The following is a 6,090-nucleotide window of genomic DNA, read 5'->3' on the forward strand; positions in this document are numbered from 1 at the left end:
TGAAATAAATATTTCATACATAACTTTTATATTTAAAATGCAAATTATAAATATAATATACATATTTACTTGTACTTGTGCAAATAATTACACAGGCCTGAGTGAAAGGGAATGTTCTACATTTCTACCTTTTTGTCAGTGACAAATTTCTGATAAAATTCCTTTTTACCTAATGAATGACTTCAGTTTCAAGATATGCTAAATGCATTCAGTTTCCAGTAGCTCTGGGCACACATTGTATGCTAGAACTTGGTGAACTTGAGGACTGAAAGAGGTTCTTGGCCTGCTTGTCTGGGAAGTGTAGTGGTTCCTTGCAGACCTTTTGTCTTCACTATTTTCAAAATTTCTTCTGGGTTGTCTTCTTTAATGGTAACTAAATAGAATAATGCTTTCGGTGAAAGGAGAGCTGGAACCAGGGGGAAAAACCTGCACGTTACTTCCCGACCATTTCTGCCACCAACCCAAGCTGTCTCTATTCCGTGACTTCCTACCTCTTCAGGTGGAGTCACTACATAGAGGGGATTAAACACCAGAAGATCAACTTTTTCCTTCAATCTCTAGCAAGCCTTTGACCAAATCTGTAATAACTGGTTGAATGTGGACTTTGTTACAGCGTGCTGTCTCTAGCGTACAAGCTGCTGCCTCAGGGTTGATATCAGTGCACATGTACAAACCCTGAGGACCTATCATGGAGGCTAGGAATGCAGATACTACACCAGACCCCTACTTCCAGGCGTATTTCCACTCCCGCCAGCTCAGCAGCCGCTACCTGGATAGTGTCCAGAAGCAGAAACGCGTCCTCCACGGGCTCATACACGTCGCTGAAGGCACCGCCTTCCACATGCCCGTGCAATGGCGTGGGGAAGCTCTGGGCTGCCATCTTCCTTCACTGCCGATGCCAGGCTTTTCTTTTTGCCCAAAAGGCCTAGCAAGATGCTGAGTTTTGTGAAGATTTTCAGTATTCAGTTATGCAATTTCAAGAACCATGCTGTAAAAAAGTCTCCCACCAAAAACAGAGTAGGGGAAATAGATAAAATAACTCTGACAGTGAAATTCTGTCAGATAAAAGCAAAGCTGAGATAAAGGAAAGCCAGATAAATACATCCCTCCACAGACCATTAGCATTTAGCAATTTATACACCTGCAACCCCAGATTTGAGTGAATGGACAGTCTGTAGTTTGGGGTATAACCCAAGGTTTGTGAAGTCCCCAAACTCCTACCATCAGTCTCAGGCTCACATTCTTTTTTTTTTTTTTTTAATCCACTAAAAATTTTTTTGTGTTAGACCCAAACAGTCAGTCTGAGGCTCTTTTGGAGGCCAGTCCTGGACCACAGTATATTCTCTACACTTCCTAACTTGAGGCAGGTCCTGGCATGACCGAGGATCTTCCTCTCTCCCAGCTTATACTTCACTGTTTGCATGGGTTTCCTATGGCTGCTATACCAAATTACAGCAAGTTGATGGCTTAGAACAACAGAACTTCCTCTCTCACAGTTCTGGAGGCTGGAAAGAAGTTGCAGATCAAGGTGTTGGCAGGGCCAGGCTCCCTCCAGAGGCTCCAGGGGAGAACCTATTCCTTGCCGCTCCAGCCCTGGTGGCTGCAGGCATTTCTTGACTTGTGGCTGCATGACTCTAGTCTCTGCCTCTGTGGCCACCTCGCCTTCTTTTTTGTCGATGTCACATCTCCCTCTGCTTCCCTCTTAAAAGGATGGAGGTGATTGTAGTTAGTGCCCATTTGGATAATCTAGGATAATCTCCCCATCTCAAGACCTGTAACTTAATTTCATCTGCAAAGTACTTTTGTGCCATGTAAGGTGCCATGCAACGGCTCCAAGCACTAGGACATGAACATCTTTGGGGAGCGGGCACATGATTCAGCCTATCATACTGTTCCTGATTGCTAAGCCATGGCCTTTCTGTCACCTGAAGGTAGAGGCTAAGAGAAGAGAGCTGAGGAGTATAACTCAGTTTGGCATCATAGGGCATCCCAGGCTCCTGGGGCCTTCCTTTATTTAAACTACCAAATATAAAACAGAATACCAGTCAGGTTGAGAGCCTCCAGATAATCGAGTAAGTGATGGAAGGCCTTTCAAGCAACCTCAAAACTCCCTTTTGGAGGATTCACAAAAAGACCTGTGTTTGATTCAACATACCATGTAAATTAAATACCATGTAAACCAAATAAGTCACAGGCAGAGTCTACATGTAAAGGTGCCGGGGAAATTGCACCACATCATTTTACCACCTTTTGCTATGAGCAAATAGTTAATCGTGTAGGGCTTCAACAACCTCTCAGTGGGCCAGAACAGAAGTTGGTGGCATTTGAATGTTTCAATCTGGCCCATAAGTCTTTGTGGGTTTCCAGCATGACCTTAATCTAAAATACATTCTGACCTAAATCACCTGGCTTTGCTAGCCTGTGCCAACCAAATATACTGGATAATTATGCAGTATTGGACTTTGCACTAGTTGGGCATATATATTTAGCTTATCTTATCAAAGACAGCAATCCAGCAATGCAACTTGGAAATGTAGAAAAACCAGACCTCAGCTGCAGTGCTGGATTTAATGGGCAATGCATAAGTAATGAGAAGAGCAATATGTGAAAAATAAAAGCAAGGGACCAAGAAACCTTGCCAGTAAGCTAGTGAAACATTGAAAGCTTTCCTTATAAGCTTCAAAGCCTGCTTGCTCAGCTTGTGACCTAGGCCCACCCTGAGCTGCTCAGCAGTAAAGTCTACTCTGTATTCACTCTGAACACATTCATTTTGCAAAATGTCCAGTAATAATAATGTCCCTGAGCAGCTAATTGATTGAGAAATGCTTTAAGAGCTTTATGATGGAGGGAAGGCACAATTAATTATTATTAGATCATGCAATTTATTAACTTTAAGGGCAAACAAAACCTCAACTGCAAGTGTTTCTTCATATTTCCTGTCAGAAAATAGACTTGTCATGCCACTGTTCTCTGCTATTAGCAATGTCATCACCTTACCAGGAATAGAATTTGCATATATTGTCACAATATAAAGTTTTCTCATAAATATAGTTGGGAGCAGCTAATTTAGGGAATGTTTCATCTAAAATATAATTTGGCCATCATGTCTAATAACTGGATTCAAATGTAAATGCTTTTTAAGTATCTTAAATATCACAGACTTAAAAGTAGAAGTCATGAATTTGACATTGTTAGAAACCCATCAAAGGTACTCCACATCTGTATAGAAAAAAAGGTTCAAAGCTATAAGATTACTTTAAAAAGAAATATTTAAATGGCACTTACAAAATAATCTTCCCTAAATGAATTAATACTGATACTATACTGTTTTCTGGTCCTAAAGTATTTTCTCAGTGAGAAGTCTGATGTCTTTCTTTGGGAATCACCCGCCTATAGCTATAGGCTACCTACTACTCTGAAAAACCTCTTTAAAAAGGGGAAACCATAGATTGAAAAACATCCTTAAGAAATAAACCTAGAAATCAAGTTTTGGATCAAGTTTGGATCAATATCCAGACTTTGGTCTAGGGTATTCTCTCTGTTCCTCACTACAGGCATCTGACCTCTCACCACTTAGTGATTAGTTATCCCACTAGTCATATAAAAATTTTACTGAAAGTGTTTTCATATATATATTCCATCTATTGGGAAACTATCTAGATTCTTTGCTTGAGAATGACAGATATCCAGCTCTGCCATGGTAAACTAGGTAATGTATTACCTTTGTATACCAAAGTATAATATATACTTTGCATAAAGTATATATTATGTGTACTTTGTATACTTTATATACATTATCTTCCTCCCCGTGACTTATATAGCCATGGAAAGAGAAAGGATGGAGCTAGCTTAGGGATATGTATATCTAGGGACTCAAATGCTTTGGGGACTTTGACTGTCCAACTTGTCTCTGGTCTTTTCTGCATTCTGGCTTCATTCACTTTGTTACAAGTAGAATTTCTTCACATAGCAAGGTACATGGCACAGACCACTCTGGGCTTACAGCCTCCTAGCTTAATGATCCTAAAGGAAAGAGAACTTCTGTCTTCCAGGTGTAGTTGAAAATTCCAGGGAAGGGCTCTTGGCTTACTTGAACTACATGATTATACATAGATAATCCCTAAGGACAGGGAAATGATATATTATTAATAATATAATATAACTGACCTAGCCTGAGTAATGCACCTATAATACTCCTATGATTAGTAGGGCAAGGGCTGTTTGTTAATAAATTAGTAAATTTATTAACAAATAATGATAAGGTGTATTAGTTCATTTGGGCTGCTAGAACAAAATACCTTACACCAGGTAATTTATAAACAACAGAAATGTATTCTTTACAGCTCTGGAGGCTGGGAATTCCAAGATCAAGGCACCAGCAGATTTGGTGCCTGGTGAAGGCTCACACTCTCCTTAAAAAATGGCACTTTCTCACTGTGACTGCACATGGTGAAAGGGGCAAATGGTTCCCTCAAGCCTTTTTTATAAGAGCACTAATCTCATTTTTGAGGGCGAAGTCTAAAGGCCCTACTGTTAATGTCATCACAATAGGGATCAGATTTCAACATGAATTTTGGAGGAACATGAACATTCAGACCATAGCAGATGGATAGCACAGTTACTAAGAAAAGTGAGGGGATAACCTCCGCCACTAAGGAAAGTGTTATGTCACCCCTCTTCACCCCAAGCCGGTATCTACTGCATTCTCTGTGCACACACAGGATGGTCACTTCAGGTAGACATCCCTAGTTTGCAGTGCAAAGGGCATGGTCTTTGATGTTAGATAGAACAGAGTTTGAATCATGCCTCTGACCCTAACTTGTTGCATTACCTTAGGCAGATTACTAAACCATTCTAACCCTTAGTTTTCTCATATTAAAAATGGGGATTATAATACCCGATATATAGCATATGGTGATTAAATTAAATAACATATGTAAAGGGGGCTATTTGTTGACTAAATGAGTGTCAGGCCAGGACCAGGCACTAGGAGTTAATGGTAATTCACACACACACATACACAAACACACATCCCAAAAGACCCAGACATTATTCCTGCCCTCAAGGAACCTAATCTAAGGTTAGATTAGGAACTTCTGGCTTGGGACAGCAAGACCTTAGATAGTTGTGGACCCTCAAAACTTTCTTGTAATTTCAAATTCCATGTGACTCGTTTGGACCTTAGCCACACCCCTGGACTGGATCCTAGCCTTGGCTGCCCAGACTTTGGTCTAGGGTATTCTCTCTGCTCCTCACTCCAGGCATCTGACTCTCACCACTTAGTGAACAGTTACTATGCACCAAAGGTTACTATGATAATACTTTTTATACATTATCTTCCCCCCCACACCTGTAGAAGGTTGCTCCCATTTTAGAGATGAGAAAATGGAAGCTAAGAGAAATCACGTGATTTGACCAGTTAATGTAAGCAGCAGGAAGTGGAGTCAGAGTTCAAACCCAGATCTGTCTGATTCTAGAGCCCACACCCTCAAACACTCACAGCCTAGCCTCACAACCTCCAAACTTTCCCTATTTCAGCCTGGGGTGCCTGGCCACTCCTCTTGGCGATAGCTCACTTCCCAGGACCTGCTCTCTGCCCTCTGGGCTTACCGTTCCAGTCCTTTTTCACCTGACAAAACTCCCAGTCCTGGTCCCCATAGTACAACTCTGCTACCACCCATAATGCTGCATGAACTTAAGAAGCTGACAGTGTTTCCTGCCACCCAACATCACCTAACAGATGAGTCTGAAATTTTCTACTCTTCAAATCAGTTTTTTTAGTATAAAGGAGACTTCTTTGGGGATAGTCATTGAATAGCTCAAGCTTCTCTTTCCATCTGAGGAATGCATTTTTGTTTGGACAGAAAGGAAAACAACATCTTTTCTTACGGGCTGACTCTTGTCTGTCCCTCCTCTGAATTCATATGTTGAAGCTCTAACTCCCAGTGCCTCAGAATGTGATTGTGTTTAGAGATAAAGTCTTTGTAGCCGGGTGCTATGGCTCATGCCTGTCTGTAATCCCAGCACTTTAGGAGGCTGAGGCAGGCGGATCACTTGAGGTCAAGAGTTTGAGGCCAGTGTGGCCCACGT

The 6,090-nt window shown here is 41.3% G+C and overlaps 1 pseudogene; it reads right to left on the minus strand.

The window, feature by feature from the left end:
* Nucleotides 1–242: 242 nt before the first annotated feature.
* Nucleotides 243–880, minus strand: LOC112605946 (annotated as a pseudogene).
* Between the last annotated feature and the right edge of the window lie 5,210 nt (nucleotides 881–6,090).

Source organism: Theropithecus gelada, chromosome 14 (assembly GCF_003255815.1).
Source record: "Theropithecus gelada isolate Dixy chromosome 14, Tgel_1.0, whole genome shotgun sequence".
In the NCBI taxonomy this organism is placed as follows: Eukaryota; Metazoa; Chordata; class Mammalia; order Primates; family Cercopithecidae; genus Theropithecus; species Theropithecus gelada.